The sequence below is a fragment of the Kogia breviceps genome, chromosome 18 (assembly GCF_026419965.1).
Source record: "Kogia breviceps isolate mKogBre1 chromosome 18, mKogBre1 haplotype 1, whole genome shotgun sequence".
In the NCBI taxonomy this organism is placed as follows: Eukaryota; Metazoa; Chordata; class Mammalia; order Artiodactyla; family Physeteridae; genus Kogia; species Kogia breviceps.
In genome coordinates, this window is record NC_081327.1 from 19,738,659 (window position 1) to 19,765,318 (window position 26,660).

General features: G+C 44.6%; 2 long non-coding RNA genes across 2 annotated transcripts in view; both read left to right on the forward strand.

Annotated features, from left to right (window-relative positions):
* The window catches only part of LOC136793115 (uncharacterized), a 294,913-nt gene that overhangs the window by 152,152 nt on the left and 116,101 nt on the right, over nucleotides 1–26,660 (forward strand). The window lies entirely within an intron of this gene.
* The window catches only part of LOC136793114 (uncharacterized), a 65,662-nt gene continuing 43,238 nt past the window's right edge, over nucleotides 4,237–26,660 (forward strand). The window contains exon 1 of the long non-coding RNA XR_010837956.1: nucleotides 4,237–4,734. This is a non-coding gene — a long non-coding RNA (uncharacterized lncRNA). The remainder of the gene's footprint in view (nucleotides 4,735–26,660) is intronic.

A 26,660-nucleotide genomic window follows, 5' to 3' on the forward strand; every position in this document is an offset into this window, starting at 1 on the left:
GGCAGAGGTTCTGTCTTTCTCATCACAGTCCAGTGACTCCAAGAGGCAGCCCAGTCACTGCACAGAGACAGTATGCTGTGCAAGCTTGTTTATGACATGGACAGAGTGAAGGCATGGGGCAGGGAGGGAGCCCGGGAATGGGGAGAAAGCCTGCCACAGGCCAAGGCCACCCAGAGAGGGCATGTTTCCACCTACACTCTGGTCTCCTTCTTCTTTCTCTTGAGTCTTCCCCAGCCAGCACACAGAACAAAGAGCTCCAGCCGCTTGGGTTTTCTGTCCCCTTTGCACTTGGGTTGCTGGTACCTGGGGAATTTCTGGATCACCATCCCCCCACCGACCCACAACCTATTTCTGGATGACCTGACTCCAGCCTGTGGGAACACATGAAGGCTATCCCTGTGACACGTGGATGACTATTCAGCCTCTCTCATCATCTTCCCAGAAAGGAGAAATGCTGTCTGTCCTAAGCACTGCCAAGCCATCACGGTGCAGAATATCAGCCACATGGCCAGAGGTAATGTCTGTATTGGTAGCTGGGATTATTTGAAAGTGGGTCCAAAAAAAGAGGTTCCCCCCCCCAATTTCACCCTCTCTCGAAATAGCTCAAACAGCTCCAGAGATTCTATTCATGCCCCTCTCCCCTCTTTTCCTCTTCCCAACCTCACCAGTGTTTCTGGCCCTGGTCAGACTTCCCAAGGAGGAGTCTAGGGTCAGAACAAATGATTTTCCTCCAGACCGAGGTTTCCTAAACTTCAATCACTATGATCCACTTTCAGGATTTATCATGTCTTTGTGTACTATTGGCACAATTATTTACTTAATATTTTTCTTTAAGTAGACTTAGTCTTCTCACTCTCTTCTCCTCTCTCTCTCTCCCTCCTTTCCTCCAAGTGCTAGAGAGCTGCTAAAGACACATTAGAACCTGAGACTTTCTTCTTGATGCAAATACAGGGACTGAGCAACTTTCTCCCTCTCCCTCTGATGGTCCATGTTATTTAAAGTCCTTTTATTGCCTAAAATCATCTCCACTCAAACCTCAATTTATCTCAGGCACCAGTAGGGATTTTCACGCCCCCACCCCCACCACTCCTGCCCTCTTAGGAAAACTGCCTGTTACCAAAGTGGTCAGGATCAGGGGTGGGAGTTAAAATGAACCCAACTTGCTTTGGGAGATGGACTTGGGGGTCACAATTGAAGCTAGAATGTTCCTCATTTTCTGATCTCCTAGTGATCTAGTCTGGGGTTGGGAGGAGGCCCCGACTTTCATGGAAACCCAGCCACAAAGAGCTCAGGGGGGTGGAGTGTGGAACAATGTTCAGATTCTTCAGGGTTGTGGCTATGGATGATGGAGCCCCTGCAGTCACCCAGGGCAGAATGGACAGAGGAGGGTGGTGAGGGGCCACTGCACCCAAGAAGTGTCTCTGCTTACTCAGAGTTGCTGGGTAGGTGACAAGCTCCAGGCCAGTTCCGTGGGACCCTGTGACCCTGCTCTGTTTGCAGGCAGGAGGAGAGGGGTTCAGCATTCCAGGTTGCTTTACAGGTGGGCTGGATAGAGAATGGTGCATCTCTGTAACCAGCTTCCTCATCTCTGGGGTCTCCCAGGGTCCCCAGTGACTCCCATTCTGGGGTTGTCTCAGTAGGTTTGCTCAATCTAGTGTCAGGGTCCTGTTTCCCAGTTGTAGAGTCTGCAGGCTGGGGGATGTAGACTCACAGATGGGCACTGCTGTCCTTAAGTCTGGTTGAATAAGAAATTTTCTCCCTAGTCTTTGTATGGGGGGTGGCCCAGGGCAAGTTCCTGCTGCTTGTACCTCAGAGCAGGGGGCATCCACCAAGGGGCACTGATGGCCCCAACGGAGCACCTCCCCCATGTCCAGAGCCCCTGGAATCAAAGAGGGAATAGGCCACCTGCCAGGTATCTCAAGAATGGGCTCCCTTCCCCTGCTGGGACCCCCACAGGACTGTTGTGTCCACAGTCCACCAGCCATGGCCCCCAGGCATTGCTAGGACGAGGTGTACATGGAAGGACAGCATGTCTAATTCTATAGTATGTGTGGAGGATTTGTCACACAGAACTCTCCCCTAGATTACTAAAAGCACTCTGGATAATAAATCATCATTTTATATTAAATGAAGAGACAGCCCCTTTCTCCATATGGCTGTCCCCTTGTAATCATGATAAATGGAAAATCCCAGACAGGTGATTTTTAATAGGCACACAAATGTACTCAGATTAATTAGATTACATTAAAAAAACCATTCTCTTTCACTCCATAAATCTAAATGGGGGCCTCTAAAAGATAATAGCCATCTACACACTAAAATGCATTATGACATAATAAAAGATTATTGCTGCACATATGCAGTTCGATGTTATGCTGGATGCAGCAGAATGGAATACAAATGTGGCTGGAGCTGTTTTGAAGCGTATATTTGCCAACGTGGTTAATGGAAGTCTCTGATGAAAGTGTGTGGGTGAGTGGATAGAAGGGACACAGTGCTTATTTCTACTTCTGAGTGGATCTCTTAAATGGCAGTATCTCCATCCCCAGCCCTTGCATAAGCAGGGAGGTTGCATTAGAGATACACCAGGCATGCCATAGCCACCCCTGGCTTGGAAAAAGAAATAAAGGATGCTGTTTGACAGCCACAGAGGGGATGGCGGTGTGGAGACCAGCATCTCCAGACGAACCTTCACATGGAAGAGGCCCAGTGGCCACCTCACAGACCTCCTTCCTTTTCTACATCTGACCTGAGTGTCCTGTGCTTTCTGTAGTGAGAAAAGAAATGTTTCACCATGAGGAAAACATACACTGGCCCTTATCAAATGTTTAACATTTAGAAATATCTAAAAGGCAGACACATTAGCGAGGAAAGAGGAGAGTAATTAAGAGATCAATTTGTCATGATAATAATGCCTAACAGTTAATAGAATAAGAACCCTATACTGGTCTGACATCACCTCAGCTGACTCTCAAGCACCCTTTGAAGCAGGCATTGCTGCCCACATGGAAGCAAAGTGAGGGGGACATTTGCCAGAAAGAGCAAGTAAAATACAGGACACCCAGCTAAATTTGAAGTTTAGGTAAATGACAGATATCTAAGTGGCAGTATAATTATGTCCTAAATGTAAAACTTATTTGTTGTTTGTCTGAAATTCCTATGTTTTACCTGGTAATTCTAGCTCAGTGTCAAAGCCACATAGCTATTAATTAGCAGGGTCAGGAATTAAATCCACTTGATATGGTTGTTTTGGTGGTTTTGTCCTAAATTTCCTGGCTGATACATCACCAAACTACTCCTCTTTCTGTCTACACTGAGGCTGTGGTTTCAAATGCACCAACTTGACAAGCTTGTGGGCTGAGTACATTGTGGGGATACAGACAAGGTCTCAGACCTCAGCGTGGCAACCAGCTGCCAAACCGAATGCGGTACTGCCATCTGGGGGGTAGGTGGAGGCCAAGTGACCCCCACTTATCCAACTAACATAGCATATCCCGTTGCTGGAGGTGCGGCTTTGACGTGGGTTCCAGGCACACAGAGCAGCAGTGTCTTCTATGGTCCGTCAGTGTCGGGGTAACTGGAGCCTGGGATCTGTGGGGCTGCCCTATTTCTAGCCACCCTGCTTTGAGTCACCTCCCACTCACTAGCCCGCGTGTTCTGTCAGAGCTTATGAACCTTTTATTTCTCTGTTACCTTCCTTTCAAACCTCTCCAAACACCAGCAAATAAACTTTGTGCATCAGTTTGGAACACAAACAATATTTGTTTCTCCTTTCCAAACTGTCCCACCTCTTTCAGTTTTGAGAGTATCTGCAAAGGATACAATTCATACCACAGGGGTCTTTAGAGCTTCTCTCACATTCTCTCTGATCTGTGGCCCCTTGAAGCTTAGGGAATTATACTCCATTGTTCACATTTTCAACCAGTGAAGCAGGAGTCCTTCTCTAAAAGCTGGACTCAGGTAAGTGACTGTGTATATTTAAAGGCTGTGATTAAGGAGCCGTCAGTCAGAATTCCCATTAAAGTCCTAGCTTTGAAGTTTGCTCCTTGGACTCCTTAACTCGCAACATCTTTTGAAATCTGACATTTAGATGCATAGTTCAGAAAGATGCGTTCTTTTAAAAAAAGGCTTCATTTTAAAGCAGGAAATAGAGGGGGGTTCCAAAATTAGTCCCTACACAGGCAGGAAAGGGAGTTTTAGATGGAAGAACAGCCTGAGCCTTTTCCATGATCAGACATCTATCACATGCCTCCTGGGTCCCAAGCCCTGAGGACAGAGACTCTAAGAAAGACAGAACAGCTCTTGGCCAGAAGGAGCTCACGGTCGGGTGGGTGAGAATGGCCCACAGTGCGAGCAGTTGCCACGCCACATGGCACAGCGTGAGCAGGGGCTTGCAGGGACGGCAAGCTGGGAAGCTCAAGAGGGGAGAAGGAAGTGAGGGGTGGAAGCGCAGTGTTTGTGACCGGGGGAGCTTGGGCCAAGTCTTGAGGGAGTCCGTGTGCTGGGCTGAGGAGCTTCAACTCCATCCCGAAGCCAAAGGAGGGGGGCAGTTTCCGCCCTGGTTAAGATGCAGGAGCAACGTACACGCTCAGAGCCTTGTTTTAGAAAAACTGTCTCAGAGTTCCCAACTGGAACCGTCTGGCCGGCCCCATTCATGCCTCCGGTCAGAGGCAGGCAGGAGGATTGGACAGGAGCCACAGCGACATCAGCCAGGAGGCTGTTACAACAGTCCAGGTAAGTGGGAACGCAGAGCAGAGCCCCGCTTGGGCCTCCCTCCCTCCCTTTCTTCCTTCTTTCCCTTCCTCCCTCCTTTCTCCCCCGTTCCCCTACATTCATACACGTATTCCTTCAGTATCTAATTAGTGCTGACTCTGTGCCAGGCACTGTGAAAGTTGCTAGGGAAATAATAGTGAACAAAACAGGTAAAAATCCCTGCCTTTGTCAAACAGATCCTAGTGGGGGAAACCACAGTAAGTAAGATAAATAGCATAACATATAGTATGTCAGATGAGGATGAGAGTTTTTGTTATATTTTTGAGATACAGTTCACATACCATAAAGCTTGCCTTTTAAAAATGTTCAATTCAGCGTTTTTTCAGCTTTATTGAAGATTAAAACAGTCTCTCTCTCTCACACATACATATATATATATATGGTATACAGTCTTATGGTTTCATATAAATACACATTGTGAAATGATCACCACAATCAAGCTAATTAGCATTCATTACCTTGCATAGTTACTTTATTTCTTCTTTTCACCCCCTTACCCCCCTGTCCTCTGACAACTACCTGTTTGTTCTCTGTATCTGTGAATCTGTTTCTATTTTGCTATGTTTTTTCATTTTGTTTTGTTTTTGTAGATAACACATATAGTTGAAATCACATGGCATTTGTCTTTCTCTGTCTGACTTATTTCAGTTAGCATAATGCCCTCTAGGTCCATCTGTGCTGTCAGAAATGGAAATATTTCATTCCCTTTTATGGCTGAGTAATATTCTATTTTAGTATACATAGATATAGATATACATCACATCTTTTTTATCCACTCATCTATAAATGGACACTTAGGTCGATTCCATATCTTGGCTACTGTAAATAATGCTACAATGAACATAGGGGTGCATACATCTTTTTGAATTAGTATTTTTTGTTTTCTTTGGAAAAATACCCAGAAATGGAATTACCGGATACTATAGCAGTTCTATTTTAAATTTTTTCAGGAACATCCATGCTGTTTTCCATAGTGGCTGCACCAATTTACATTCCCACCAAGAGGAGTGCCCATTTTAAAATCAGGTTGTTTGTTTGTTTTTGATGGTGAGTTGTGTGAGTTCTTTGTCTATTTTGGATATTAACTCCTTATCGGATATGTGATTTGCAAATATTTTCTCCCATTTGGTAGGTTGCCTTTTCATTTAGTTGATTGTTTCTTTCGTACATGGAAGCTTTTTAGTTTGATGTAGTCCCACTTATTTTTGACTTTTTTTTTTTTTTGCTTGTGCCTTTGGTCATATCCAAAATATTTTTGCCAAGGACAATGTCAAGCAATGTTAAATGCTTTTTCATCTATTGAGATGATCATGTGATTTTTATCTTTCATTCTATTAATGTGGTGTATGATTTATTCATCTGTATATGTTGAACCATCCCTGCCTCCCAGGGATAAATCCCACTTGATTCTTTTAATGTGCTGTTGGATTCAGTTAGCTAATATTTTTTGAGAATTTTTATATCCATTTCATGAAGGATAGAGGCCTGTAGTTTTCTTTTCCTACAAAGTTATTATCTGGGTTTGGTATCAGAGTCATGCTGGACTTGTAAAATGAATGTGGGAGTGTTCTCTTCTCTTCTTTTTTTTGAAAGACTTTGAGAAGGATTGTTGTTAATTCTTTAAATATTTGGTAGAATTAATCAGCAAAACCATCTGGTCCTGGGCTTTTCTGTGTTGGGAGGTTTCTGATTATTGTTTTATCTCCTTACTCCTTAATGGTCTGTTCAGATTTTCTATTTCTTCATGATTCAGTCTTGGTAGATTGTATGTGTGTAGGAATTTATTCATTTATTCTAGGTTATCCAATCTTTGGCATATAATTATTCCTATTTTTTCTCTTATGATTCTTTATATTTCTGTGGTATCAGTTGTGATGTCTCTTCTTTCTGACCTATTTTATTTGAGTCTTCTCTTCTTAGTCTAGTTAAAGGTTTGTCAATTTTGTTTAGCTTTTCAAAAAATTAACTCTTAGTTTTGTTATTCTTTTCTATGGTTTTCTGGCTTCCCTTTCATTTAATTTTTCTCTGATCATTATTATTTCCTTCTGCTATATTTGGGCTTAGTTCTTTTTCTTTTTCAAGTTCCTTGAGGTGTAAATTATCTTGTTTATTTGTGAGCTTTCTTTTTTCTTAATATAGGCATTTATCACTATAAACTTTCCTCCTAGAACTGATTTTCCTACGTCCCATAACTTTTGGTATATAAAATTGCCAGAAACCTGTGCAGGACATTTAGGCAGAATTGAAAGAGGGAAGGAAGGCTCCTTGGAATGAGGGGCCCATTTGGTCCCAAGGGTCATTCTCCAAGTCGTGGGCTTTGTCCACGGATCACCTCTGGAAGGGAACAATGAGTGTGCAGTTTTCAAGATGATTTGATTTCTGGAATAAATATACAAAACCGCCCCTCCAAGCCATACTTTTAGAGACTCTATAATGTGTAATCTATGGCCCTTTTTCTGATCTCTGGGGTTCCAAAGTATCCCCCAAAAGGAAATCATGTTTATCCTCCTACCTCCATGTGCCTTCATCCCAAGCATTCTTGAGACTCTCACCATACCCTGGGCAAAGGACAGGGCCTGGCATTAAGCTTCTACTAGCTAACAAGAATCTTCCAGAAGAGTTCACAAAGTTTAGAGTTGGGTAGGGTAAGAGAAAACTCCCTGAATAGGACAATAAGTCAGCAAGAAACTGTGGCCCCAAGCAAGGCATGCTTAGCCAAGGTCATATGGTAGAACAGGAGCAGATCTGGGCTTAAACCTGAGTCTTCTGGCTTTTAAAGCAGTATCCTCCTTCTCTACCAGGCATATCTTCAGTGATTAATTTATTTAGAGAAAAAATAAAGAAAGCCCAAAGTTCTATGTATCCCAAGGCCTGTGATGACTTTCAAACATGCAGGCTTCAGTTCTCAAGGTCAGAGTGGGTTAGACTTTTCCTCTCAGACACCGTATGGGTGGGAAGAGAGGGAGAAGGAGAGCACCATAAACAGAGTAGGCAATTCTGCCTGAGACTCCACTTGGGCATCTGGGGCGGGGGCAGGGGCACAGTGGGTAGGCCCAGAGTGAGCACAGGATGAAAGGAAAACTCTCCATCCCTTCCATCAGTCTCATTCCACAGCAGACCCTCACAGTATAAGCCCCTTGCTGAGCCGAGAGTGATTCTTGCATTTGAATCTTTGTATTTTCTATACAAAACAACTTCTAAACACAAACCAACATTCTGGTACTTCACTGAAGAGGCAGAATCTATTGCAACATCTTTTAAAAGTTTCCAAAGGTCATTTTGACAGCAGTTTTCTCCTTCTGCGATGACTTTAGCACTTAACTATCATGTAAGATCTAACTCCACAGCAGTTGCTTGATTCAGCTTCGTCCTTGTCCCCACCTTGTGTTATCCAGGTTGTCCAGGAAAGAACTCATACCTTTTCTAAGACAACAGGAGAGAGAGAGGCTTGTGTTATCCAGGTTGTCCAGGAAAGAATTCATACCTTTTCTAAGACAACAGGAGAGAGAGAGGCTGATTTACTCAACCCTCTCCACCTCTGTAGTCCTTTGCCTCCTCTTCCCTCCCTCAAGACAAATACAACCAGATATGAATACATGCATGGCTGCTAACTGATAGTATTACTTAAATGTAACTTTTTTTGGTTACTAATCCTGCAAATATGTCTATTCTTAGATGGCTGCAATTACCAATTTGCTGCTTGTCATAACAGTCTTTAGGAGCAGAAAATATTATCGAATGACTTACAGAGAAAATAATCTGGGAGCTTTAATGCTTTTTTCCATGGTGTTAGGACCAAGTGTTGACTGACCCCAAATGCCTGACAGGACTTAGGGCTGGTCAAGGGTCCTTTTGTGGGGAGCAGTCACATGATTGGCAATAAACACTTAAAAGAGTAGATACTGTTTTAAAATTCTATTTATTTTAAATACACAGCTTCCTCAAGGGTAAAATAAGGTCAGATAAGATTAGTGGTTTCCAAATCATCCCATTCACTGGTTCCTTGACAGCTACAAAGTGAGAAAAACAAGGACAGGCAGTACTTGTGTATATAAGCTAAATTTATTTGCTACAAAGGACTTTCCTTTATTCCAATATTATATTCTGGTCGTGAGTGATAATAGATGGCAAAGCAAAAAATGTCTTTGATTAGCAAAATAAAAGAAGTAAGAAACTTGATACCAGTCCCTAAACTACTCCAGTCCTCTCCCCTGCCTCACCTGTGTCCAATGTGGCTGCCAGGCAACCGAGCAATTTACCATGCCTATGCAGGGAGTATGTATTCATCCTTCAAGACTCAGATAGAGTGTCACTTCCTCTAAGGAGCCTTCTCTGCTGGCTTTCAGGCAAACTCACCCCCACAAGGGTACCTGTCCTTCGATGTTATCACAACTCTGAGTACATATGCTATTGTGGCACATAGAAGATGGTGTTGTAGTTTCCTGAGGCATTTCTGTTCCCCCAAGAAATAGGGAAGCCTTGAAGGGAATGAGGTGGTGACCTCTTTCTTATTTTTTTAGCCTGCGTTCCCATGACTAGGACTGACACACAAAAGTCTATCAATCAGAGCTTAGCAAAAACAGATGTAAAACTCAAGTCAGGGCAATTTGTAGATATTAGGACAGGAACCATTTACAAAGGTATGGTGTAGAGGAGCCACCAGAAATAGTGCAGGAGCCTTCATCTGAGAAGAGCAGGGCTCCATGATGACCACATCTGGAACTGGGGCAGGGAGGAAGGTGTGGAGAAGAAACCTGGAAAGAGCTGAGACCCATCCAGAGATGCAGCCAGCCATGATGACAAGCAGGGAGAGAACCAAAGAACAATACCTGGCTTTTCTTCCTCCCTTCAGTCTCCCACAGGGACTGCCCATTGGATGGAACACGTTGGCCTTGCCAAGCACAGAGCAAGATGAAAAGGGTAGAGAGTGAATCTGATGGGCAAACGGAAACCCTCCATCACAGTAGCGCTCAGCAAATGTGTTTGGAATAAATGACTGTGTTTTCTGGGCTGGTCACTGGGCTATACAAGTTTTTATGCTTAGAGAGAGGTGATGATGCTGAAGATGATGACAAGGGCAGAGACCATGGTGGTGGTGATGTTGACGATGGCAATGGTGGTAGTGAAGCTGCTGCTGCAGCTGCTGGTGGTGAGGATGACAGCAAATAGCTAACATATACTGAACACTTAGCATATGTCAGGGACTGAGCTAAACTTTTTATATACTTCATCGTAATTAATCCCCATGACTCTATGAGGATTATTATTATTATTCCCATGTTAGAGATAGGGAGACGGAAGCTCAGAAAGGCCAACGGACTTGCTAATGGTGACACATCTTAGATGAGAAGGACCTGGTATTCTAGCCCAGGTGTCTGACTCAAGAGCCCAAGTGTTCACTACTGCACCACACTGCCTCACTTTCAGATTGTTTGTATGTGTATACCAGCTCAATTACCCTATTCTGAAATCTTCAATGCATTAACCAAGGTCTCAAATCTTGAGTCTGAATTTCCAGGTCCCTCAATATCTGGCCCCTTTCCAATCTTACCTTCTAGTATTTCTACCCACAAAGCATTCTTCACCTCAGCAAGGCTAAGTCTATCTCAAATATTCCTACCTCCATGTGTTTGCTTATGCTGGTCTCTTTGTCTGGAATTAATTCTCACCCCTTCCTCTAATCCTCTGCTCTCCTCCTAGATCAAAATCCTATGTACCCTTTAAGATTCAAATCACAATTGCTGCCTCCTTCCAGAACCTTCCCTGACCTCCTCCACAGTCCCCACTTTCCTTCCTTCTCTGCCTCAAGGTAGAAGGTCTAGTTTCTCTGAACCTCCATATGGAAAGGTCAGGAAATTTATTAAACAACCTCTCACTTTCCACCTTGGAAAATGGTTACTCAAATTCTTGCTTTTCCCACCCTGCTAAACCAGGCTCTCTGAGATTGATTGCATTTTGTTCACCTCTCTATTCCCTGCTTACAGTCAGTGTTAAATCAATATTTTGTGCTTTCCTCTGATAAAGAATGTAACCTGAAACTTTCTTGCTCATTGACTGTTTTCAAATCACAATGAAAGTTAAATCACTTGATCTGCTCATGAATCCTTCCATCCATTCATTCATCCATCCATCCCACCCTCCATTCAGCCATATCTCCATCTCTCCATTCATCCATCAAACATGGTAAAATAAAAGGTGGATAGATCAACAAGAAAGAAGTGAACCCCATTCTATGTTGGTTGTCTGTGAGGGTTGTGGCTGAGGGATTTCACCTAGAGACTTAGAGGTAGATAGTGTAAGAAGTAGAAGTGTATGTGCTTACAGTCAGATAGAGCTGGGATACAGTTATGCTTCTTTTACAAAGAAGCTTGAGACCTTGAGCAAGTTTCTTAACCATTCCAATTCTCTAATTCCTCATCGGTAAAAGGAACTCAAAATCCTGGGGTAATGTAAGGACCCACATTGCCCAGAACTGAAGCAAGGTCTCATTTTGAAGAATCACAGCTCAAACAGAAACTGAAACCTTTGCTCCCGTCTTTCCAAAGATTTCAAGGGCTCCAATTATATTTCCATCCAGCTCTTAATAAAAATTCCCATCTCCCCCCTCTTCCCCTGGGACTGTGGATACTCTTACTCTTTCTTACATGAATAGCCCTCTCCCTCCTCTCTCATGGTCCTCTCCTCTTCTCTTGCCCACTGTTCCCTCTGGCCTTGTGGAAGACTCCTTCATGTGCCCAACATGCCCAGGGTCCTTTCTGCAGGCACTACTCTCACTGGGGAGTGAAGATGTTTTTCCTCTGGCCAGTTCCCTCCCAGTAGTCCACTGGACGCTCTCTGCTTTCTCTGCTAAAATACTCTTTACACAAGCTCACCCACCCTGGCAGGCTAAGTGTGAGAACTAGAGTTTATATGAAAAGAGCACACCGCACAGGGCCAGAACCCAGAAGGCCTTGCACACTGAACCCTTAATGACTTGGATAAAATGAGACTGGCTTCTTGTAAGAGGCACAACTTGACACTGTCTAACAGATGGAGAAATGCTTCAGGGAATTTCCTGGACGGTTGCCTGCTGCCCCCATGAGTGGCCCTTGGCCCTCAAGGGTTTCTACATGAATTTACTTTAACATAGAAGAGTGGTTTTCTTTAAAAAAATTATCTTTATTTAAAAAATTAAAGAGATGATATATTCTGTCTCTAGCCACCTCCTATGAAGCCTCTGCCCCTACAGGTAATTCCTTTATTCATTTCTTGGGAATGTGTCCAGTGTCCTATTTATTTAAAGAAGAAATAATACCTGTGCATAGAAAAAAAATTCAGGCACAAGATAATGGTGTGCCGTGGGCAGAGGTTTCCCTCCCACCACCACTGCTTCACTACCCTTCCCAGAGGGACCCCATCACCAGACCCTTTCTCCTGTGTCTATGTCCAGAGATATGATATGTATGAAAAAGCATATACATATAGAAATGCTTATGAATACATTTGCATATTCTTTACAAGAATAGTAGCATCCTACATACACTGTTCTGCATCTTGCCTTTTTTTTTAACTTCAAAATACATCTTGGGAAGTGTTTCCTATCAGTTTATAAAAATCTGACTTATTCCCTTTTTAGGCTGTATACTCTTCCTCAATCTGGATATTCCATGATTTATTAAACATTAAAGCATATTAAGAATTCTGTTGATATATTCTTAGGTTGTTTCCAATATTTGCTGTATAAACATTACAGCCGTGAATATCCTTATACATATATCACTTTGCACATGTATGAAGGTGAAGTTGTAGAAAAAATATTTAATAAAATTTAATTAAACTGAAATTGAAGGTCAAAGGTATTAATATTTTAAATTCTGATAGATATTGCCAGATAGGTCTTCTTATCACTCAGGATAAGCTAGGTCATGGTGTGGTAATAAACAACCCCAGATCTCCCCCGTTTAAAATAGCAAAAGTTGGGCCTCCCTGGTGGCGCAGTGGTTGAGAGTTCGCCTGTCGATGCAGCGCACACAGGTTCGGGCCCCGGTCCGGGAGGATCCCACATGCCGCGGAGCGGCCGGGCCCGTGAGCCATGGCCGCTGAGCCTGCGCGTCCGGAGCCTGTGCTCCGCAACAGGAGAGGCCACAGCAGTGAGAGGCCCGCGTACCGCAAATAAATAAATAAATAAATAAAATAGCAAAAGTTAATTTCTTGTTAACGTTTCTTGTCCATCATGGATTCTGAGGATTCTGTTCTGTATTAACTTCTTGCTGAGACGCAGGCTGACAGCACAGTCAAATGGAGCAGTCCCCACGACAGCAGTGGGAATGTGCCGAATCACACACTGTTCTTAAAGTTTCTGTTCAGAAGTGACACCTTCATATTTTATTGGTCAAAGCAAGTCACATGGGGGCAGATCAGTGCAATCTCACCAGGTGCCCGGAAGCAGAGTGAGCCGCCCTAGCAAGCACTGCCCCCTTCAGAGACCACCTCAAGTTACTCAGTCCAGACAATGAGTGAGGACACACCCTCACCAACACAGTGTCTCAGCAAGATGTCCTAATTTTGTCCTAACAGGTAGAAAATCTTGTGAAATTTAATTTCATAGAAGTTATTTAATATATTCTTTTGTTCAAACACAACCCTAAAAATCATTAATCTCTAAAGAGACAGGTAAGCTGGGCATGGTGCTCTCAGAAATCCTATTAGTCCATGAATCAATCATTTTTGCAATGTTGGTTGAGTCCTTGCCACGAGGGGCACCAGGCTGTGTCAGGTACCAAGGGCACGGGTGCTGCAGAGGCTGCCATCCAGTGCTGTCTACTGCGCCCAGAGTCATCAGCTGCATCAGCTTTGCATCCAGGTGTCTGCATTTCTGTCAAAGGTCTGTTTCCTCTTTTGTTCCACAAGATGAGTTTTGTTGTTCTTGCTGACACTTAGTGAAGGAGTAAAAATCCAGAATTCTGACCTGTAATCCTCTTGTTATCACCTGGTGGACAAACATGTCCCTGGATGTTAATACTCATGCAGGTAGGTTCTAAGGGGCCTTCCTCCCATCCAGAGATGCTGAAAGAGCAGTCTTGTGGCCACAGGTCAACCATGGGTCCTGGAAAATGAGGGAAAGGACCAGCACCTTTGAAACTAAAAAGACCCATCCACATGAAGGAATATTTTTTTAAAAACCACTTTGAAGTAGGATCGACATGCAAAAAGCTGTACATATTGAATACATACAACTTGATGGATTTGAATATCAGTATACATCTGTGAAACCATCACTATAATCTATGCTATAAACACATCCATCACCTCGAAAAGCTTCCTCCCACCTTCTTATTTATTATTATTTTGTGAGATCTATCCTCTTAGCAAAATTTTTTTTTAATAAATGCATTTATTTATTTATTTTTGGCTGCACTGGGTGTTCGTTGCTGAGCGCAGGCTTTCTCTAGTTGCAGCGAGCAGGGGCTACTCTTCGTTGCGGTGCGCGGGCTTCTCATTGCGGTGGCTTCTCTTGTTGTGGAGCGCGGGCTCGAGGTGCACGGTCTTAGCAAAATCTTAAGTATACAATACATATGTGAAGGGATTTTTGATGATGCTGATGCAAGTGATGGCGGGGTGCACGGGTTTGCATGTGTGGAGGTGTGGGGCTTGGACAAAATAATGCTTGTGGCTTCGATGAAAATTTTTTTTCCCAGTGGCATAGTGAGTGCATCAGTTCTGGCTTCCTTGGCACAGAACAAGGTAAACAGCAACGGTGTAAGCTGCATTTAATTTGCAGAGCTTGTAAGATTCAGGAAACAAGAATTGACAGAAATGTCCAATTTTGCCTCAGGACAACATGTAAATTATATTCCAGTGTTGCTCTTCATCTCCAAAGACCTTTTCTAAAAGGACTAGGTGATGAAGTGGAGCTGGCTGAGGAGGAGAGGCCGTGAGAGCCTCCCAGCCAGCCGTGGTTACTGGACTGGAAATTAGTGAATGCTGCTGCCTTTCCATGTTGCAGGCATCCTGTCCTGCTCAAATCAAGGGTGCTTGTTGCATTTTTTTAAAAATTTTGGGCTTAAAATTAGCATGACATAAACTTTCAAAAAAGAAATAGAAGTGGGAACAATGAAATATTACTAGACAGAGTTTGGCAGGCTGTGGGTCAAATCCAGTTTGGAGATACACTATTTGGATCTCACAAAGTTTTTAAATGAACTGTCAACTTAAAAAAAAATTACAGGGGATTATGCATAAAAATCAACATTCCTTGGGAGAAAATATTTGCAAATAATATGACCAACAAGGGGTTAATATCCAAACTATATAAACAGCTCATACAACTCAATATCAAAAAAACCCCAAACAACCCAAACAAAAATGGGCAGAAGACCTGGATAGACATTTTCCCGAAAAGACATGCAGATGGCAAACAGGCACATGAAAAGATGCTCAATATTGCTAATCATCAGAGAAATGCAAATCAAAACCACAATGAGATATCACCTCACACCTGCCAGGATGGCTATCATCAAAAAGTCTATAAATAAATGTTGGAGAGGATGTGGAGAAAAGGAAACCAATGTACACTAGTGGGAATGTAAATTGGTGCAACCACTATAGAAAATGGTATGGAGGCTCCTCAAAAAACTAAAAAATAGTACTACTATATGATCCAGGAATTCCACTCCTTGGCATATATTCAGAAAAAAATGAAAACTCTAATTTGTAAAGATACATACACCCCAATGTTCATAGCAGCATTATTTACAATTGCCAAGATATGGAAATAACACAAGAGCCATCAACAGATGAATGGATAAAGAACATGTGGTGTATATATATATATATATATATATATATATATATATATATATATAATGGAATACGACTGAGCTATAAAAACAAATGAAATTCTGCCATTTGCAGCAACATGGATGAGCTGCATGAGGAGAGCATTATGCTAAGTGAAATAAGTCAGACAGAGAAAGACAAATACTGTATTATATCACTTATACATGGAATCTAAAAAAATAATACAAATGAATGTATAATGCAAAACATAAACAGCCATCATCAAAAAATCTACAAACAATAAATGCTGGAGAGGGAGTGGAGAAAAGGGAACCCTCTTGCACTGTTGGTGGGAATGTAAACTGATACAGCCACTATGGAGAACAGTATGGAGGTTCCTTAAAAAACTACAAATAGAACTACCATATGACCCAGCAATCCCACTACTGGGCATATACCCTGAGAAATCCATAATTCAAAAAGAGTCACGTACCACAATATTCACTGAAGCACTATTTACAATAGCCAGGACATGGAAGCCACCTAAATATCCATTGACAGATGAATGGATAAAGAAGATGTGGCACATATATACAATGGAATACTACTCAGCCATATAAAGAAACAAAACTGAGTTATTTGTCGTGAGGTGGATGGACCTAGAGTCTGTCATACAGAGTGAAGTAAGTCAGAAAGAGAAAAACAAATACCGTATGCTAACACATATATATGGAATCTAAAAAAAAAAAAAAGATTTTGAAGAACCTAGGGGCAGGACAGGAATAAAGACACAGGTGTAGAGAATGGACTTGAGGACACCGGGAGGGGGAAGGGTAAGCTGGGATGAAGTGAGAGAGTGGCATGGACATATATACACTACCAAATGTAAATTAGATTGCTAGTGGGAAGCAGCCGCATAGCACAGGGAGATAAGCTCGTTGCTTTGTGACCACCTAGAGGGGTGGGATAGGGAGGGTGGGAGGGAGATGCAAGAGGGAGAGGATATGGGGATATATGTGTATGTATAGCTGATTCACTTTGTTATAAAGCAGAAACTAACACACCATTGTAAAGCAATTATACTTCAATAAAGATGTTTAAAAAACCCCAAAACAGAAACAGATGCACAGATGTAGAAAACAAACTAGTGGTTACCAAAGGGGAGAGTAAAGGGGAAGAGAAAATTAGGGGTAAGGGATTAAGAGATACAAATACTCTTAATTTTATACATAGATACACTACTATGTATAAAATAGATAAGCAACAAGGATATATTATACAGCACAGGGATTATAGTCATTATCTTGTAATAACTTTTAACGGAGCATAATCTGTAAAAATACTGAATCATTATGTTGTACACCTAAAACTAATATAATATTGTAAATTGACTATACTTCAATTTTAAAAAATCAACATTGCTGGCTTCTACTAAACAAATTGGGGTTTCTGTCAATGTTGAGTGTTAGTCCCACATGGCAGCCTGTTACTGGGGCTCAGTGGCTGCTTGTCCCTCAGATGGGACATGGACACACACTCTGCAATTTGCCACAGCCTTAACCCCTCCCTATTGTTTACACCCTGCCATCTTCACTCATTTATTGTACCATCTAGCCCTGTGGGCACCTGAAATTTCGTTCTCTGTCTTAAGCAGTGGTGCAGATTAAAGGTGTTTTAGAAGCAACAGGAACTGATTGCCAATTAATTTCAGCCCTTTGGGACAGACCCCAAAGTAGGCCATCAAGCCATGTTAATAAAAGTTCCACTACAGTGAGAGGCTTGATAGTAGTGACCTATGGCCAAGACTCAGAAATCATCTCACAGCACCTTTAGCTGCTCAGAGCCTCGGCTATTTTGTTAGTTCAGAGGTAAGTGGGGCAGATGCTTTATCCTTGTTTTACAGATGAAGGAACTGAAGCTTAGAGAGGTTAAATTACTTACCCAAGGTCACCCAGCAAGGTAATAACAATTATCTGTGGATCTCAATGTCCAGGTTTCTCTCTTCATCATGATCGCTCTACGACCTGTGCAGTTATTTATTTATTTATTTATTTATTTATTTTAATAGATCTTTATTGGAGTATAATTGCTTCACAATACTGTGTTAGTTTCTGTTGCACAAAAAAGCGAATCAGCCATATGCGTACACATGTCGCCATATACCCTCCCTCTTGAGCCTCCCTCCCATCCTCCCTATCCCACCCCTCTAGGTCATAGCAAAGCACCGAGCTGATCTCCCCGTGCTATGCTGCTGCTTCCCACCTGCCAACTATCTTACATTTAGTAGTGTATATATGTCAATGCTACTCTCACTTCACCCCAGCTTCCCCCTCCCACCCCAAGTCCTCAAGTCCATTCTCTATGTCTACCTCTTTATTCCTGCCCTGCAACTAGGTTCAACAGTACCATTTTTTTTTTTTTAGATTCCATATATATGCATTAGCATATGGTATTTTTTTCTCTTGCTGACTTACTTCACCCTGTGCTGTTATTTAAATAGTATTTTTCATTAAATCAAATGTATGCAAAAAGGAATACATTTGTATTATAATGGAATATAATTATATTCTATTGTAGTGGAAACTGGTATAATTTGCCAAGGATTGGCAACTCTGAATGTAATGTGGATAGATCTTCAGGTGTATACATTCTCTAATTTTGTCTTTCTCCCTTTCCTCCTCTACTCCCTCCCCAATTATCTTTTGCCTACAGAAAGAATGGCAAGGCCAGTAGCATGCAAAGCCCCAGGGGAATCATTGTTCATTACAGATGAAGATAGGTTATTTTTAATACATATGTTTGGGGTCTTTGAATGAAGGCTTCCTCTATGGGTCTTCAGAGATGCCCTCTCATTCTGTTGGCAAAGAGGGTAAAATAGTTGCTCTTATGAAATATGTCTGACCACCAGCATCTCTTCTGAAGACACGTGTGGTGTGAAGGTAAGATCAGGTCGGTCTGGAGGGAGTCTCATGTCCTGAAAACTGAGTCCATATTACCTGACCTTCAGATTCCTATGCTGGTAGTTTAACTGAGAGAGAGAGGATTTCTAGAGGCTGGGAACACACATTGAAGCCACTTTTGTGCACCTGCTGTGACTGCCACTGGGCTGGGTGCTGTGGTCAGTGTGGAGCGGGCAGGAGCTGGGTCTCAGGCTGGGGAGCAGGATTCACAGACAGAAACTCAGACTTGCTGGCACCCAGAGCTGTAGCAAGTCAAAGAAGAGAGACGTTAGGAGATGTGCTGTGGAAGTAACGGGGCCTCTGTAGCCTAGAAAGTTGAATTTAGAGTGGACAGCAGGACCAAAAGCCTGGAGAGGGAATTTGTCAAAATGCTTTGCCTGTACTTGCCAGGACCTGGGCTTGAGAACCTGAGCTGGAGAGCAAGGACATTTTATTGGTTCACATTAACCAGAAGCCCAGAGCATGTGGCTTTGGAGCAGCTGGATCCAGGTACCCAAAGAGTGTCACCAGGACTCCTTCCTGTTATGCTTTCCTTCGGGCCATCTTTGCTTCTGGGTTGGTGTATCCCTGTGGCACTCCTCAGTACCACTCAGGGGAAATGTGATTTCTTTTCTAATGGTTCCAGAATCTGAGGGCTGAAGTCCATTGGCTCCTTTGGCCCACTCGGGCCGTCGGTCCATCTTGAACCAGTGATCTTGGCAGGGGAACACGGTGACTGAATTGACCAGCCTGACCACATGCCTATTGTAGAGTCCACAGTGGGGTCAGACTCCTCAAGCCACGTGGGATGAGCATGGGGAGGGTGATTCTTCATCAGAGCATCTGATGCCAGAAAAAGGGCTGGATTTGTTGGGCCACAGCAGACGATGAACGGCTCCTTGTAGCCTCAAGGAAGGGGGTGTGAAGGGAAGACGCCCTCACGGTAGAGAAGGGTGGACTCTGAGCTCTGTGGGTAGCTGGAGTTGTCAGTAAGGTATTCTGATAAGGCACTACATTCATTCTTCCCTTTTATTCTCTCTATGAACATGAAAATGACCAGGACTTTCACTGCATCCTGTCAGGAATATTGTGTGTTAAGGAGTCTTCACAATGGCCTCCTAAAACCACAGCCACTGTGCCCAGCTGCAGTAAAAACTTCCTCCCACCACTGACATGAGAAACCTTCCTTTCCCATGGATTTCTAAAGAGGGCACTAAAACTTCACTTGGGGCATGGCTGTTTACCACCCTGAGAGAGGAAGACAGGGAGGATCCCCACATTCTCTAGACAATGATATTTGGGCAGGTCTGCAGGACCTCTTCCTTGCTGTGTGACCTTAGGCAGGTCTCTTTACCACTCTGAGCTTTGGTTTCCTTGTTTGTGAAATAAGAATAATCATGATGCCTAACTTGCAGGGCTGGGGCAATGGTTAATATAACGTGTGTACAATGCCTGGTGTATAGCTGGTGTTCAGTAGGTGATAGCCATGTTTGCCCTGCATCGTTAGGATGTTGGGTGGAGGGATGTTCCAGCTGAGTGGTGCTCCTTTCCCCGTTATCTGTACTCTTAATCAGGGAAGTGCCCCTGGTCCAGCTGGCACGCTCTGGTTCTGCTGTCCCAGGGTCACTTCCTCACTGCTTACAAGTCAAGGAAGGAGTTGTCCCAGGTGCTGACACAAGCCAGGCCACTGAAGCAAACCATGCACTCGCCTTCTGACTGATCCATTTTGCTAGTAAGTAGACTCTTTTGTGAGCCCAGGTGAGTGACCCTGCTGTGCTAAGTCATCAGGAGAGAACAATATGTCTGCCAAGCTGTTGGTAGTCAGTTTGGGCTCTCTGTCCAAACACAAGGTCTGGGACTCTGGGACACGGCCTCCAGGAAAGAAGTCCTGGAGGAATGTCCTCTATCCCTGTGCTTGGGGCTGAGGCAAAGTTCTCCCAGCCTCACAGGTATCTAGGCCCCTTAGACAGGAGGAGCCCTAAGTGCATCTGGACTTTCCCTATCACCCACAGCCAGTCTGGCTTTCTCATCCTTTGTAATTTTTGCCTCTGAAATGTGCCTGCAATGTCTCTCTCTCTCTGCTTTCTCAGCTCCTTCGCTCCCCTCATGGAGCTTTATCTGGGCTCATCTCCTTCCTGCAGGAAGCCCTCCTCTTGTGGGGATCATCCCCAGAAGACTTCACACTAGGCAGTGTCTCCGGAGGACTTCCCTGAGGACACCTCTCCTCTGGGAGCTATCTTTATGGATCTCTTCCTGTCTGGAACTCAGCTCTGGGACAGGCACGATGGAGGGAGCTGAGAAGAGGAGGCAGATCCTGTCACCAAGGACTGCCAGTCTCACCAGGCACCAGTAATTAGCCAGGAGACTCGCCAGTGCATTTGCATTGAATTTGAAGGTGTATTTGCATCTACTTTGCCAAGAATATGAAATTGAATCCGCAGGCAGTTTTCAAACTCAACGTTTCAGGGCTGTCACCCTTAAGACTGCAATTTTCTTTTTCTCTTCTCTGCCTTCTCACATACTGCTGTTGACTGAAATTCCCATCATGAAAACAAAGCAGGGAAGGGAGAGGAAAGAAACAAAAGTGCTGAGATGGCGTGAGAGTGGGGAGAAAGAGGGTTATAGTCACCACTCCTTGTCCTGGGGTCCAGCTTGGGGAGCTTGCTCCAACCCCTTGGGATGGGGGCTTGGAGCTCTTCAGGTGCTTGGATCTGTACTATTAATTCAGAGATTCACTAAGTGGTTATGCCTTGAGTAGCTATCATGTACCAGACCCTGCTCTCAGGTTGCTCATGTTCTGGCAAGAGAGACAGACTTCTGACAAGGAGATGCTACCTGGTCTGTGTTGCAAAACACTGCTGGGACCAGTAGTGGTACAAAGGTGGGAGGAAGTGGCTGGGAGGCGGGGACTGTGAAAAGCTTCCTAGAGGAGTTGACGCTTGAAGTGAGCCTTGAGAGATGAGAGGGTGTCCTCCAGGTAGGCAGTGAGGGAAAGAGCATTACTGTGGAGGCGGCAGCTTGAGCGAAAGCCCGGGAACGTGGAGAAGCTATTCAGTGTTGGCAGGTTGGAGCGAAATGGGTGAGACTGAGAGGAAGCAATGACTGACAAGTCTATAGAACAGGACAGACCCTGAAGGGCCCGGAAAGGACCATCTGAGAGTTGAGGACTCGAACAACAGATGGTGGGGATCCACTGAAGGGAGTTAAACAGAGGTGTGATGTGGGCAGATTTGCATGTCAGTTCTTTGTTCTGGCTCTACGGGAACTAGCCCCTCTCTCCAAGCCAGAGTGGAGCTTCTCAAGGATGGGAGCTGTGAGCCTCATGTGAAAATTGTCCACAGAACCCTGGCATGTGGGTGGCCCTCAATAAAAGCATAGCCATATGCATTCAGTAGGTGACCATGCATGTCCAGGAATAAAGTGTGGGCTCCAGATGCGGGGAGCTGGCCAGTGCTGAGCCAGCAGTCAGCCTGCTCAGCGCTGGACAGTTGACTGCCTGTAGGAGGAGGTAAGCTGCCTTCAGCCAGGACACCCTAACAAAGGAAGTGGGAGGGAGTGGGGTGTGGAGAGGCGTGATGAACAGATTAACTCTGAGGTCTGCAAGGCCACAGTAGTGTGAGCCCAGAAATGGCAGTGAGTCAGAGCAACAGATGTGGCTGGGCCTGGGGCCCTCCATGCGCAGGGCCCTGAGGGAAGTAGGAGTTAATGGGAGGTCACTGTCTTCACTTCTCTGCCCACTTGTGACTCACAGAGCTGAGGGTTGGGTTTCCCACCTCCTACCCCACACCCTCCCCAGCCGTAAATAACCCAGAGAGGAGCTCAGGGAAGCCAGGCCCCAGGCAGAGTCATGGGGCCACCTGGGAAAGCAGAACAAAGCAAGTGGGCTGACAGCGCTTTAATAATGCTGGCACTCTAGGTACAAAATTATGCACTATCCCTGGCCAAGGTTTTTTGTTTATTTTTATTTTTATTTTTTGTTATTTTCATCTATCACTGTAAATTGCCTGCTATTACTGCCATAAATTTGTTTTGGTAATTCAGGGGTGCTGGGCCTCATTTAAAAGGATGGAGCAAAATAAGTAATTAGCAGAAATAATGGGTTGACCCTACTTTACCCCTCCAAAAAAATCCCAAAATACAAAAACTAACAGAGGAGGGACCTAGCAGTTCCAGAGGGTCTTCCCTTGCTATGTATGGTTGTCCCATGGGGTTCCTGTTTACAATGTTTAAGTATTGGAGCCCAGAGATAAGAGGAGAATGAGAATTCATAGGCTTAAAGCAGGAGCTCCCTGAGTGTGTTTTGTGGAACTGCAATTCCAGGGTTGAACACTTTCGAACACATAGTGACCTTGTCTGCCCCCCTTTCTACCCTCAGAGATCTGCAATGATGGCAGCACAGTGTGTGGGCAGCTTCACAGCCATGGGACTCCTGCAGCCTCACTGGGCTCGCGCTCAGAAAGGTCCCATGCTTGGTGTAATGCTCTGCAGTTGTCTTCTTGCAATTCTTCATAATCTTTGAACCAGGGGTCTTGTGTTTTCATTTTGCACCAAGCCCCACAAATTGTGTAGCTACTCCTGAGCACATTGAAGGCTCTGATGTCCTACAGTAAAGAAACCTGTTTAATTTTGCTCAACACATCATTTCCCAAAGTTGTGTGAATTTGAAACATTATTTTAAAAGACTGTCTATTAACAACCTGTGGAATTTGTATCCCTTAGAAGACACTTCATAAAAGGTCACCCTAAAAGCAAGAAACAGGCTCTTGCAGAGAAAGCAGCTCAGACATGGGCATGTGTGAATACAGGAAGACGTAATTTTCTAAAGTTAATCTCCAGTTCTTTTGGACTACTGATCCCATGGGAACCAGGGCTCCCCTGGAAGTGGGGCTGGGGGATTTGGGCAGTCAGAAAAGCTGACCTGGCAATCAGATCCAAGGCTACATTTCCATCCCTGCTCCCTGTCATTGCCACACACTCGGTCAGACTGCTCAAAAATGTGGTCACTGTAAAAGTAAAGAGTCAGGATGGTCATTTGGTGTCATATGGGCAAATAAAGTACGAATGGTTGATTTACTTTTACAGTTCTGTTATTTGTCTTATGCTTAAACCATTTTTTGCATTGGTTATTCTGGTGTCCTGGACCTTCAGCCACCCCTCAGACAAGGAGGGCAGCTCTGCTCCCACCACAAGCACGTGGGACCCCACTAAGGAGCCATCAGGGTGCCCATCTGGTTGACAGGTGGTGGGACATGACATTTGGGGCCTGTTCACACTACTGCCCACCCACCTGGGGACCCTAAGTCAGCTCCCCTGGCCAGCCTGAAGACAACAGCTACTTGTCTGCCACAGGTCATGATTCTGCAGCCATGAACTCTGCCAGAGCTGTGCCATGCCTGCCATCCATGAGGTACCCCCTGAGTGCCCATCAAGAGACCACCACACGTAGGATCTAGGCCTCCACAAGCATCATCTGACCACAGTGTGAGAAGGCACATTTCGACAGAGGCAGCCCAGAGGGCAACCTTTGTCCTCATTCTCACCCCACCCCTTCTTGCCTCCACAACTGCTCTACCCAAATCACACCATTTCAACATCAAATCATATCATATCAACATTTACAAAATGAAATTTGCACTCCACAAAGGTACATTCAAATCTACGGGTGATCCAGGCCCACTTTGTTTTTCCAATCCCATTTTCCATGGTTCTTCACGTAGCCTGTGAATTAATGGCATACTATTCTCTCTCACAGCTGTGTTCCTTCTTTCTACAGCTCATGCTGTGCCCGCCACTTGGAATGGATCTCTCCTCCACTTCCTTCTCTACTTGTACATCAAAGGCTTGCCCAGTTCATGTGTCTCCTGGTCCCTAAAGCCTCTCCTGGCTTCTTAGCTCATAATCCAATCTGTTACACCCCTCTGGCACTGTCTTAGTTTGAGTTCTCCAAAAAGTAGATCCTGGAATAAAGACTCAAGTGCAGATAGTTTGTTCAGAGGTGATCCTAGGAGTGGGGAAGTGAGGTGGGGGAGGGAGAAAAGTCAGTGGAGTTTGTGTTGAGCAGCAGGTTGCCTCTCAGGGCACTTGGGGCTCAATCTTCCGGGCCCACTGAGAAGCCATGCAGCATGTACCTCAGAACCATCTCAGCGGAACAGCGGAAGGGTGAGGCTCTGTTCCCCAGTGACTGGGGCTGCCCTAGGGATGGGGGAGCCCTCACACTTGACCTGGAACCCTGGCAAGCACAGGGTGTCATCCATTGCAACTGTGCTGAAATCCAAGGGACAAGGGGATGCACCATGCCTCCTGGCAGCGGTGATAGGCTTTCTTTGTGAAGGATGTTTCTTCCACTGGACTCCTGGAAATGGAAACCTGGTCTGGTTCCTCCCTGTATCCTCCAGTACCCACCACATGCAGGCCCCCAGTGGGCATCACCATGTTGATACATTGGATGAATAACATCAAATGTGCTTCCATCCAGTCTGTCTAATGTGCTTTGCACCCCTGAGCTGCCTCACCATGCATTTGCCAGCTGCCTACATTTTGCCTTGTGTCTCCCTCTAATTGCCCCCCAGCTCTAGGGCAGGGACCACCACCAGTGTCTCTTATTCTGGCATGCTCCTGCATTGCATTGCTGCTACAGGTCTTCCTTTTGCTTCTTTCAAAAAGGACTGGGTGAAGCATGTCTTGAAAAAGACATGGAAAACACATTTGTCAGAAATACAGACCAAAAATCAATCGGGGGATGAAAGGGATAGACGCAACAAACCCTTGAGCTGAATTATTACCTGCTGCCTCGTACTCCTACACCAGGTCCTAGACTACTTATAGCCACGCTGAGGGACAAGTGGGGTGAGTGGTATACGTCTCCTGGAAAGAGGAGGGAGCAAACAAGCTCATCTAGAGTTACTGACTTTGGGCTGCCAGGGAGCCAGAGGAAAAATTCAAAGCCTGGGGCCGAAAGAAAGGATAACTATACTTGACCACTGCTTTATGAAAGAGAGAAGTGTATTCTGACTAATTATTGTGATGATATTAATCAAACTAAAACACTGAGTTAGAACTGGCTAGAGACATTTCTGCAGACATTTCTCCTAATATAGTCCAGCCACCTTGTATTTCTGGTCATTTAGCCTAGGAGAAGAAATATTAAATTCCCACAGAAGCTGGGCTGGAAAAACGAGAGACTGAAAGAGGGTGAAATGAGAGACTGAAAAGGGAGCAGTGGGGCCTGTGGTCAACTAGAGAGCTCAAAGGGGCAGCCCAGACTCAGCCATAGCTGTCCTGTGGGGATGCAGGTACAGTGTAGTTAGATTACATTTTAAAAAATGTAACATTGGAACTCTGAATATGCATGACATCTCCCTACTTTTAGACATTGGTGACTAATTGAAAAGGTTACTGAGGGATTCAACCCATTGGCTTCTGGGCCACCAGTGTGCAGTGACTGAGCTGAGAATGAAGAGGCACTTGAAGGAGGTGACAGGTCTCTTAAGCCTTCACTTCCAGAGTCAGAATCCTCAAATGACCTTTGGGCAACTGCCAGGCTCTTACAGGAAAGGGGATTGATTGATTTGGGCCGACTCTGCAAACCTGGACTAGAGCTACTTACTGGATTTTGGTTGTCCTTGAGCGTCATGTAAAACCTGGTGCTGCCAGCATCTCTCGCCAACGTGCCTGCCTCTGGTTTCCCCCTCCTCTCCCCTCGCTCAGAATGAGAGCTCATGATGACAAGGACGTTTCCCTGTTCACCACCTGACACCTAGTTGGTGCTCAATAAATATTTGCCGAATATAAGGATGAAATACCCTCTCTGCCCCAGTATCGCACTAGTCAGAGGGATTTTTCTGAAGTCAGTGCTCTAAGGTGGGTTGAGTTAGTGGAGGAATGTTTGTCTGAATAAGGCAAAGGAGGTGTCTCAGGGTTGCCTGAGAAGGAGCCCCAGGAGGAGGAAATTGAGCCCCAGAGCCTTCCAGATGCACCATCAAATCAACAGGTCTTTGCAAAAATTGCCATCCGTTACCCAGGTTCCATCTGTGCAGATTTCTGAGCGTAATAATTCCATGGCATCCCGCTGTGGAGGTGATATCTCTGCCTAATGGCCCCCAGTGTTATTACAGCCATTCCTACTATTTAGCCTAATTTCCCCAGCTCTTCCCACACTGCCGCCAGCGCATACACCGAGAGCGGCTACAG